General features: G+C 37.8%; 1 long non-coding RNA gene across 3 annotated transcripts in view; it reads right to left on the bottom strand.

Moving 5' to 3' along the window:
- Positions 1-288: 288 nt before the first annotated feature.
- LOC120853385 overlaps positions 289-10728 on the bottom strand; it is a 64458-nt gene continuing 54018 nt past the window's right edge. For 2 of the 3 annotated variants that reach the window (XR_005718772.1, XR_005718771.1), the window contains 2 exons: positions 3901-4026; positions 2327-3122 (listed from right to left, as the gene is read on the bottom strand). This is a non-coding gene — a long non-coding RNA (uncharacterized LOC120853385). Of the gene's footprint in view, positions 604-2326; positions 3123-3900; positions 4027-10728 lie in introns of those variants that run through there. The other variant, XR_005718773.1, reaches the window with a different exon arrangement.

The following is a 10728-nucleotide window of genomic DNA, read 5'->3' as shown; positions in this document are numbered from 1 at the left end:
CATGAAGAGCTAACTCATTGGAAAAGACCCTGATGCTGAGAAAGACTGAAGGCAGGAGGAGAAAGGGGCGAGAGAGGGTGAGATGATTGATGGCATCACTGACTCAATGGACATGTGTTTCAGCCAACTCCGGGAGCTAATTGAAGACAGAGAAGCTTGGTGTGCTGCAGTTCATGGGGTTGCAAAGAGTTGGACATGACTTAGCAACTGAACAACGATGAGCAAAGAAGAAAGCATAGGGACTTCAGAAGAGTCCTCACCCAGGTCACAACAGTACCACAATTTTTCTCAAAGCTCCTAGCAGACAGAACTGCAAATACATCATGAACCCTGACCGCAGAGGACTCAGCCGAGCTTTCTAAAAAAAAAGATTCCTTGAGTCACCCAGATCTGTCTTCTTGATTTTCATCGATTTATTTTCAAAGTTTCTGCAACAATTAATTGTTCATTATTTACAATATCCTTCTGGGATGAATCAATGCTATTATCTCTGGTGTAATTCAATACTAAAATATTATCTCAATATGTTTCAGTCTACTTACTGTGTTTCCTGGTCTGCAAGGATGTCTTACTGCCATATCAGGTTTTAACATTGGTTTGCTGCTGATAATTAAAAAAAAAAGTTTTTGTGCTAGTCGTTCTTTCTACTAAAATGGTCCCCTGCCAAGTCACAACTTAAAAGGGTTAGACCTTTAATACCTTTAATGCCATTGGCTGTCAGCTATTCCAAGGGGGCAAGATGGTTACAACTGTCCACTTCTTCCCATGGGTGGTCCTATTGCCTCCTAGGGAGTTGCAGCAAACACTTGGAGTCCATTGACACCATCAGAGATAGGCTAGGGGCTGAGGGGTCTAATGCAAATGGACGAGTAAGCCTCTCATTGGGGCGACAAATGCCCTCCCACTCAGCACTATTCTTATTCATACCTACAAATAATAGTCCCCTTATCACAATATATTTCAAGCATCTGCCTCATCTGAAACAAACTCTTATTCACTTCTGTGTGTTTAGTGCCAGTCACAGAGGGTGCTCTCAAAAATATGTGATGCATTGAACTGAATTCAGTTTAAATCAGGAATACTAAGCCATTTGGCTTCCTCCTTTTCCACAAGTCAATAAAATGGCAGCTAACCTAGTTGTTATTTTTCAGGTGCTCTCAGCTGAGTGTGGCAAAAAGCCAGGTAGGTGTGATGAGAACTGATAGTGTATTTCTTCCGTTCCCTGGCTTCTGGGTCTTTGCCATAGGAGAGAGTGGCAGTGAGCCAGAAATGGAAGCCAGAATGGTAGAGGGAGGGTGAGTCTCTGCCTAATACCACAGTATCCCATAATTATAACTCACTCCATGCTAGAATGCTAGTACTAGAGAAATGGATTAGATGCATTGACAATTCTAGAATATTCTGAGAATATCATAGGATCAGAACTCAAACAGCAATGAGAGAAAAGTTTAAAACCTGAAATTTCTGTTATTGCATTTTACAATTTACTTCTAGGAAATCTCAGCACTTGACTTTCTGGATTCAGATTTCTAAACACTTTTAAAAATAAGAGCACTGCCAGATATGGGTCATGACTTCTCTTTTGATTCCAAGTTTGCAACATCTGTACTGACAAGGTAAGCTGAAAGGTTATGTGGGGTAAGGCTGGGCAGTCTGTCATATAGCAATGAAGCCCCATGGCGAGAGCTTTGTTGCCGAACTTTGCCGGCATCTGTCCCGGGGGAGGAACACTATCATTGAGGCAGCAAGGTGAATGTGAGGCCTTTGAGAAAGGAAGAGATGGGATCTCTGAGGTCTAGAGTTCAGAGGGAAGGATTTGTTGTAGCAATGGTTATTTTTGTTATTATTCCAAATACAAGCACAAATCACACACATACACAAACACTGGAAAGACTAGTTACATGAGTAACAGATATCCACATATGCCCTTGTTAGCATAATTTATAGCATGTGTGAATAGTATGTGTGTGCACTTAGTAGTGTCTGACTCTTTGTGACCCTATGGACTGAAGCCCACCAAGCTCCTCTTGGGATTATCCATGGCAAGAATACTGGAGTGGGCTGCATTTCTTTTTCTAGGGGATTTTCCTGACCCAGGGATTGAAACCACATCTCCTGTGTCTCCTGCATTGCAGGCAGATTCTTTACCACTGAGCCACCTGGGAAGCCCTAATCAATATTAAATGGCTCAGGTAGATGTTTTGTTTTGTCTAAAATTTTGTTTAAAACAAAATTTGGATTGATGATCTACAACAACAGTACCACGAAATGTCCAGAGACAATTTTCATGACACTACTCTCTCTACCTCATCTCTCCTCTCGTTTATTTTTTTTTTTTTTTGCTTGTGCACTGGGGCATGTAAGAATTTAGTTCCCTGACCAGGGATTGTACCCCTTCCATCTGTAGTGGAAGCAAAGAGTTTTCACCACTAGACTACCAGGGAAGTCCCTCTACCTCCTCTCTTGACTCACATTCTTTATTTCTTCCTTCTTAACTTCTGTGATCCATATTCATTCCATCTGCCTTTGAGTACTGCCATTGATATGGTGTGGGCATAGTCTAAGCTCAGTGATAAAGCAGAGTTAAAATAATAGCTAAAGTTTTCTGGTAGAGTTCTAACTTGAACAAATGATGGACCAGGAGTTAAAAGACTTGTGCACTAGCCAAAGTTCTAATGAGTATCCATGCAATTAGCCACATGTGCTAATGCATCAGAGAGCTTCTTGGTAATCTGAACTTTGATTTTCCATCTGTAAAATGGAATAAGAAATTTACTTTCCGTCCATCTTAAAAAGCTATAAGATCAAGTAAGATCGTATACATGAAAGCTTTTTTTTTTTTTTTTTAGCAAACTGTCAGTTCAGTTCAGTTCAGTTCAGTCGCTCAGTCGTGTCCAACTCTTTGCGACCCCATGAATCGCAGCACGCCAGGGCTCCCTGTCCATCACCAACTCCCAGAGTTCACTCAGACTCACGTCCATCGAGTCCGTGATGCCATCCAGCCATCTCATCCTGGGTCATCCCCTTCTCCTCCTGCCCCCAATCTCTCCCAGCATCAAGCTATGAAGTGCTATAAAATATCCTTGAATTCATATTTATGGTGAGGAAGTATAGCCTTCTATCTGGAATAAAAGTAAAGGGACAATAGGAGGTAACTAGCTGAAAGTGTAAAAATAAAAGTTAGAAAAGTTAGAAAACTGTAGAAACTAAATCAACATTATAACATTAACAATTGTAATGTTCAATAGGATCCTATTTACATCACTGCTGAAGTCAGGTAGGTGCAGATTGGCATTTGAATTTTGTATAATTGTCAATATATTGTTGATTTAATACCCAAAGTTTATTTGCCTAGCAAATATCACAAAAGCTAAACTAATTTTAAGAAAGTATAATGCCACATTCCCATGACCCCCAGTCTCTGCTTTAAGTTTTATTTTCTATTCATTGTGTTTTGCCCTCAAGGTTATAAGGAGAGGAATAGAGTGGATGAGTCAATAATGAATATTCTTGCCAGAAAAATAAACACTGAATTGAACTGTTGTTAATAAGAGTATCACATGTGAAAACAAATGAGGCAATTTTTCTGCCCTACTTGGCATTTAAAAGCCCTCACCATTCAGAGTTCTGGGTTTTCTTTGTTAAAGTATTAATACACCAAGAAATTGGAAGAAATTCAGAGAATAGCTACCAAATTAAAAAGTTTACTAAATAAAGAAGGGTTGGGAGGATGGGGAAATCTTAGTTACGAGAAAAGCAAAACAACTAGCACAGTAAAAGGTCAAGGGAAGATAGTAAATTTAGAACCATTTTACACAGCAAGCAAAGGATAAAACATGATGCATTAAAGCTCTTGCTGGTAGAACCCAGAGTAACAAAAGAAAATACACAGCGACATACCAATTATCCAGTTTCATTTGAGTGCGAAAAGGTCCCATTTTTAAGAATTATCTTGAGGATCATAACTGTAATCATCCACAATGCCAACTTGCTTGATTTGCCCAAGGCACTTCCATGCTTTCTTTCCTTCCATGAAAGACAGAAATAAAGATGCAAATTACCTGGACACCATCCCTCAAAGCTATTAAAATGCTAAAGTGCAAACAGTGCAAAATAAAGATAGCCATCACAGAATGAAAAATTTGTATTTTATTCCTAAATTATTCAAAATCTCATGGAAATGTAACCCCTATGTTATTGTAAACAGTAACACCCAAAACATGACTGCCCAGAGACTATTTAAACATGTTTCATTGGGAATATCATGACTTCCATGTTTCTGCACAGTGGGTAATTTATTCTCATTTTGGACTCCAGGCAGGAAGTGTTTATTCTTGCCAAAGACGACGTAAAATCTCCCCTCTCCTGTTGCCACTGAGGTTGCTACTACCACAGAGAGAACAGAATTGCCAAAGAGAGCATAGATCCAAATTGAAGACTGAGGCATGAGACAGTGACAGTTTATCACATGGCCTCAGAGAGGGTTTGATGAGATTTTTGGACAAAAGCAAGTATTCTGAAAATCAGTTGAGAATGATTCAGTATATTGTATACTCTGACTAAATACATATGCATATAATAAAAGATAATAATAATAATTCAAGCAAATATTCTAGTGAAGATCACCTGGGACAAGAGAAAAACCAGGCACACAGAAAAAGAATCCATGCCAAGCTAGAAGTATTCCCCCAGATGATGTAGAATCATCCCCGGTTCCTCACAGAGAAATCTTAATAAAATGTGGCAGTTACTTCTCATTAAAAAAAAAATTTTATTCTAATATGAAAATAAAACAGATAATTTCCTAAAATCATTAACCATTTATTATATCATTTATTAGGAACAGAAGATATTAAAAGATCACATACTAAAACCATCCCTAATAAAGCCAGGAGAAAGATAATTGAGGGGCACCAATAGTTTGGAGAGTTTAGCTTATATAACAAATTTCAGAAAATAATTTGTTAATTAAATTTTGGGAAAAAAGATAAAACTATTATTATTTGCAAATGATATAAATTTATGTCTAGGGAATCCAAAATAAATAAAATATTTTTGGTTTTTTTAAATATATTTTTGTTTTTATAAATAGGATGTCATGTATCAGAAAGTATAAAGGTTAAAACCTATCAGATTTCATGATTGATTGAATGTTGGTAACAAGGGAGAAGGAGAAGGTGATGGCAACACACTCTAGTACTTTTGCCTGGAAAATCCCATGGATGGAGAAGCCTGGTGGGCTGCAGTCCATGGGGTCGTGAAGAGTCAAACACGACTGAGCGACTTCATCCTCAATTTTCACTTTCCATTTTCATGCATTGGAGAAGGAAATGGCAACCCACTCCAGTGTTCTTGCCTGGAGAATCCGAGGGACAGGGGAGCCTGGTAGGCTGCAGTCTATGGGGTCGCACAGAGTCGGACACGACTGAAGCAACTTAGCAGCAGCGGCAGCAAGGGAGAAGAAGATATCAAAGTCTAAAGTTTTAACCTGGATCATGAGCCTGGTTCTCTCTGGGTTACTGCCACAACTCCATTCTTTTCCTTCTAATCAATTATACTCACAGTTGTTGGATTGATTTTTTTTTAATTGAGACACAAAGGACATAAAATATTAGTTTCAGGGGTTCAATATAACAATATATTTTTACATATTATGAAATGATCACCACAGAATCTATCTAGTTAACTTCCATCACCACACATGGTTACATTTTTTTTCTTATGGTGAGAACTTTTAAAATCTACTTTCTAAGCAACTTTCAAATACACAACACAGTATTGTTAATGACAGTCACCATGCTGTACATTATATCTTGTATGTGCATGCTAAGTCACTTCAGTGGTGTCTGACTCTGTATGACCTTATAGACTGTAGCCTATCAGGCTTCTCTGTCCATGTGATTCTCCAGGCAAGAAATACTGGAGTGCGTAGCCATGCCCTCCTGTAGGGGGTCTTTCCAACCCAGGGATTGAACCTGAGTCTCTTATGTCTCCTGCATATGCAGATGGGTTCCTTCCTGCTAGGTCCAATTGGAAAGCCCATATGTTAGGACCTAATTATTTTATAACTCATAGTTTGTAAATTTTGACAACCTTCACACATTTTGCTCACTCCCACCCTCCCACCTCTGGCAACTACCAGTCTGTTCTCTGTATCTATGAGTGGTTTTGTATTTTCTTTAATTCCATATATAAATGTATCAAAAGGTATCTGTCTTTCTCTATCAGAATTATTTCACTTAGCATAATATCCCCAAGGACCATCCATGTTGTTGCAGATGGTAAGATTTCATTCTTGTTTTATAGCAGAAAGTATTTCATTGCATGATATCAGTTCAGTTCAGCTGCTCAGTCGTGTCCGACTCTTTGCGACCCCATGAATCGCAGCAGGCCAGGCCTCCCTGTCCATCACCAACTCCCAGAGTTCACTCAGACTCATGTCCATCAAGTCAGTGATGACATCCAGCCATCTCATCCTCTGTCATCCCCTTCTCCTCCTGCCCCCAATCCCTCCCAGCATCAGAGTCTTTTCCAATGAGTCAACTCTTCACATGAGGTGGCCAATTGTATGATATATATAACATATATATATAAAGTTGGATTTTAAAAATGTGATATATATTGATGGTTTTAACTGTGTGGTTTTGGAGAAGACTCTTGAGAGTCCCTTGGACTGCAAGGAGATCAAACCAGTCAATGCTAAAGGAAATCAGTCCTGAATATTCATTGGAAGGACTGATGCTGAAGCTGAAGCTCCAATACTTTGGCCACCTGATGGAAAGAGCCGACTCATTAGAAAAGACCCTGATGCTGGGAAAGATTGAAGGCAGGAGGAGAAGGGGGCAGCAGAGGATGAGATAGTTAGATGCCATCACCAACTCAACGGACATGAATTTGAGCAGACTTCGGGAGTTGGTGACGGACAGGGAGGCCTGGAGTGCTGCAGTCCATGGGGTCACAAAGAGTCGGACATGACTGAGCGACTGTACTGAATGGATACATATATATATATATACACACACATGTGATATATGTGTATGTATATGTATATATATACACACATTTATAAACAGAAATGTATATATATACTTATACCACACACACACATTTATCACTTTTTCTTTATCCATTCATCTATTAATGGACACTTAGGTAGCTTCCATGTCTTGAAAGTGCATTCAGTCACTCAGGCACATGTGCCTCTTTGCAACCTCAAAGACTGTAACCCACCAGACTCCTTTATCCATGGAATTCTCTAGTCAAGAATTCTTCGGAGAAGGAAATGGCAATCCACTCCCATAAGCTTGCCTAGGAAATCCCATGGACAGAGGAGCCTTGTGGGCTACAGTCCATGCGGTGGCAAAGAGCTGGACATGATTGAATGACTGAACAACAGCAAAAAGTACCAAGTGTACAATCCTAACTAGCTAGCTGATCATTTAGAAGCTGAGTGTGTCAAAGCCACAGAGAATCTGTCTGTTAGAGCTCATTCAGTTAGTAACCTTTATCGAGTCCCATGTATGTTTGTTAAAAATAAAATAAAATTGAAAGCCTTTGTATAAAAAAAAAAAAAAAAAAAGAATTCTGGAGTAGGTTGCCATTCCCTTCTACAGGGGATCTTCTCGACCCAGTGATAGAACCCAGGTCTCCTGCACTGCAGGCGGGTTCCCTATTGTCTGAGCCACCAGGGAAGGGCTTCTGTGTCTTGTTTATTATAAATACTATTGCAATGAACATGGAAGTACACATCTCTTTTCAAGCTAGTGTTTTCATTTCCTTCAGATAAATAACCAGAAACAGAATTGCTGAATCATTTGGTAGCTCAATTTTTAATTTTTTAAGGATCCTCCATACTATTTTCCATAGTGGCTGTACCAGTTTACATTTCTACCAGTAGTACACAAGGTTCCCTTTTCTCCACATTCTTACCAACACTTATTTCTTGTCTTTTTTATAATAGCTATTCTAACAGGTATGAGAATATTTTACAGTGATTTTGATTTGCATTTCCCTGATGATTCATGATGGTGAACACATTTTCTTATACCTGTTAGTCTATGTCTTCTTTGGAAAAATGTTTATTCGGATCCTCTGTCCATTTATTCATTAGATTATTTGTTTGGGTGTTTGTTTCTTTCTATTGTGTGAGTTTTTAAATATATTTTGGGTATTAACCCCTTCTCAGAAATATGATTTGTAAATATGTTATCCCTTGCTGTGCTAAAATAATTTTAAAACTAATAATTAAGTTCTATGAAGTGGCTCTATATGGGGAAAAACACAAAAATTAATAGTTTTCCTTTATGAATAAAAATTAAGTTGGAAAATAATATCAGAGAAAAGAATAAATATTAGCAACAAAATTTGATAATGAGTGTCAGACTTTATTTTTGGGGGCTCCAAAATCACTACAGATGATGACTCCAGCCATGAAATTAAAAGATGCTTACTCCCTGGAAGAAAAGTTATGACCAATCTAGATAGCATATTCAAAAGCAGAGACATTACTTTGCCAATAAAGTTCCATGTAGTCAAGGCTATGGTTTTTTCCAGTGGTCATGTATGGATATGAGAGTTGGACTGTGAAGAAAGCTGAGTGCCAAAGAATTGATGCTTTTGAACTGTGGTGTTGGAGAAGACTCTTGAGAGTCCCTTGGACTGCAAGGAGATCCAACCAGTCCATTCTAAAGGAGATCAATCCTGGGTGTTCTTTGGAAGGAATGATGCTAAAGCTGAAACTCCAGTATTTTGGCCACCTCATGCAAAGAGTTGACTCATTGGAAAAGACTCTGATGCTGGGGGGGATTGAGGGCAGGAGGAAAAGGGGATGACAGAGGATGAGATGGCTGGATGGCATCACCGACTTGATGGACATGAGTTTGAGTGAACTCCGGGAGTTGGTGATGGACAGGGAGGCCTGGCGTGCTGCAATTCATGGGGTGACAAAGAGTTGGACACGACTGAGTGACTGAACTGAACTGAAATATGGATTTAACAAGGAAATAATAAAAATTATAAGAAGAAACCTATAAAGTCTAACTAAAGAACATACAGGAACAAACATATCACTTTGCTAGATGGGAATATCATTAGATAAATTTAATAGTATTGCAAACAGACGTTTGATATTTTTTTCTTTTTTCAATCTGACAAGTAGATACAAAAAACTAAGAAAATTTTGAAAAAGATAATGAGAAAATGAGAAAGGATGTGTCCTGCCAGTTATTAAAATGTATTTCCTTATTGTTGTAAATATAAAGTCTCATAGGCACACAAGAGTTGAGAAGTAGTTCAGTGGACTAGAATAGAGTTCAGAAATAATGCAAGTTTATATTGGAACCTACATATGATACATTTTGCATTTCACATCAGTGGAGAAAGGATGTTTTATTCAATTAATAGTACTAAAGTAACAATTGTCATACGAAAAAGAATAGTTGAATTATTACATCACACTTGTACCATACTAAATGACAGATCATTTAAGATGTGAATGTGAAAACAACAGAACTATAACCATACTAGAAAAAATATAGGAGAACTTTTTTATAACAGAAGCAATATGAGTCAAAATAAGTCAGATACCACTCTCATCTATTGGTTTTACAAAATTAAAAAGGTTTAAGGTTGATTTAAAAGTGGAGAAACAGACACTCTCTTATATTGTTTATGGAAGCATAAACTGTTAAAAATGTTCATACTCTTTAACCCAGCAATCATACTTCTAAGAATCTGTTCTTTAAAACTAATAGCAAGAATATACTGTTAAAAATTTGTTTACAATAGGGAAACACTGGAAGCAACTAAACAATCCACAACTTAACAATCTTGTTTGTAATTAAATCATAACATGTCTCCACAATGTAATAATATGCAGTCATTAAAAGGAATCAGGTGGATAACCTGGAAATACACCATGAATATCCTGTTAAATGCTAAGAGCAATCTTCCAACATAGAACATGGTCCCATTGACATGATTGCTGGGTTACAGCAAGGAGAGCATTGTGAGTGGATGATTATGCAACCCTCTATCGCCAGGCATCATGCCTCTGCAGTTATGGTAAGGCTTGTAATGAACACTGTGTAGATAAAGAGACAGGGTAGTAACCCAATTAACTGATGACACCATAGAGAACTAGGAGATGTTAGAGCCAGAGAAACAGTTTCTAGGACATTATTCTCATCACCTCATTTTAGCTGAAAGCAAGTGAAGTATAGACCGTTGGCATATGATTTTACTCTTCATTCCAGGCTGGATACTGATAAGTTAGCTGGAATTCTCGACCATACTGATGAGTTTTGATGAAAACCAACACCATGAAAGAAAAAAATAAAACACAAAAGGAATTGATGTGGAGTAAAAATAATTATTTATGCAATCAGAAAATATATTGAAAACAAAATTTAATTATCCATTATATGATGCAGGTATTTCATCTAGGATGTATGGACAGGTGATTATGAATAACAAGCAATATATATTTATTGAAATTAAAAACAAACCACTTGATATATAGCCTCAATAGCCATAGCTGAAGAGAAACCTAGTAGAAGATGGAAGAATTTTCCCAGAACAACTCAAAAGCGCATAAAATTTAAAAATAGAGAAAAGACTTAAAACACAAAAAGGAAAATTTCCAAGAGGTGAATATCTATCTAGTATGATTTCCAGAAAAAAAGAATCTTGAAGAGGTTATCTGGATGACTCCTGGAGACCTCCCACTTA

Source organism: Oryx dammah, unplaced genomic scaffold (assembly GCF_014754425.2).
Source record: "Oryx dammah isolate SB20612 unplaced genomic scaffold, SCBI_Odam_1.1 HiC_scaffold_2, whole genome shotgun sequence".
NCBI classification, from domain to species: domain Eukaryota; kingdom Metazoa; phylum Chordata; class Mammalia; order Artiodactyla; family Bovidae; genus Oryx; species Oryx dammah.
Note: the sequence above shows the minus strand (reverse complement) of the source record. Positions and strands in the feature narration are given on the sequence as shown.